We start from the raw sequence: 1,385 nt of genomic DNA, 5'->3' as shown, positions 1-1,385 counted from the left end.
CAGCGATGATGATATTGAAAACCATGAAAATGTGTGGTGTAAACATTGTGATGTTTATGGGCATCACTCTGATAGCTGTTGGTATAAGAATGAGAAACCTTTTAAAATCAATGAAAAAAAGAAGTTTGGTCAAGACTTTGGCTTTAATAAGAAGACATACAATGCCTATATAAACAAAGGTAAATAAACGGTTGAATAGAATGAAGAATTAGAACACAAGAAACTTGTTGTCAAGAAAAAGACTATGAAGTTTGTGAAGAAGGGCGAATCATCAAAGCAACAAGTGAATGAGAAACCTGAAAAGAAGATTGTGAATTCTTAAAAGAATATTGAAAAACTTAAAATAAAGTATCTGAAGAAAGATGATCAACCAAAGCCAAAGGTGAATGTAAAGGCTAAGAAATCAAAATCCAAATTGAACAAGCCAAAAAAGAATACTAGTCAAAGAAGAAATGATGATTTCTTAACGGTTTATGGCAAATATCTAAAGGGTTTTGATTGGGTGAAAAAGACATCCTTTGAAGAAAGGATTGAAGAGATAGGAGATAGTGAATAAAGAAGAGAAACCATAAATTTCCAATGATTTTATACAAAGAATGGATCAAGATGAAGCAATCACTGAATCAATGGATCCAAAAGATTATGTTGTTCTTGCTAATGAGAGAAAGCAAGCCTCAATGCCTTGTGTTTCTCTTCATCACTAATTTATTTTATTTTATATACGTCAACAATCCAAGGAGCTTGAAGATGTATGGTATATGGATAGTGGATGTTCCAGGCACATGACCTATGATAAAAGGTCAGTCGTAAATTATAAAGGGAATTATGAAGGGCCGGTTGTCTTTGGTAGTGATGAGAATGGGGAAATACTGTCGCAAAAGGGATTCTTACAAATGGAAGAGTGTCATTTGATAATGTTTATTTTGTTGAAGGGTTATAATAGAACTTGTTGAGTGTCTCTCAAGTTTATGAAAAAAGATACAAAGTGGAATTTGATGACAACAACAATTATATTCTTAAGCATGTGTTTCTAATGCATGCTGATATGATCGTGATGATTGCACCAAGGAATGAGAACTTATATAAGTTAAATATGAAAGAAGCCATTTCCAAGGGTGGTGCCTTTTTTGTTTCCAAAGCTTCAAAGAGTAAATAAAGATTGTAGAATAATAATTGTGACATGTGAACTTAAAGAACATGAAAAAAATGGTTAAAGGTGAGCATGTTATTGGGTGTAACTACAAGTCGTTCAAAGGTTGCGACCCACCAAAGCCGACTAGTTTGGGGGATGCATTCGCTACCCTCCAATGGATAACCGCCATGGACAAGGTTATCTGAATTATCGAGTGTCGTCCTGACCAAGTCGTGGGTTATGCTACCCAATC

The sequence above is a fragment of the Bidens hawaiensis genome, unplaced genomic scaffold (assembly GCF_021521415.1).
Source record: "Bidens hawaiensis isolate Kalapana, Puna unplaced genomic scaffold, B.hawaiensis_p1.1 tig00025580_1, whole genome shotgun sequence".
In the NCBI taxonomy this organism is placed as follows: Eukaryota; Viridiplantae; Streptophyta; class Magnoliopsida; order Asterales; family Asteraceae; genus Bidens; species Bidens hawaiensis.
The sequence above is the reverse complement of the archived record's forward strand: the minus strand, read 5'-3'. Positions refer to the sequence as shown.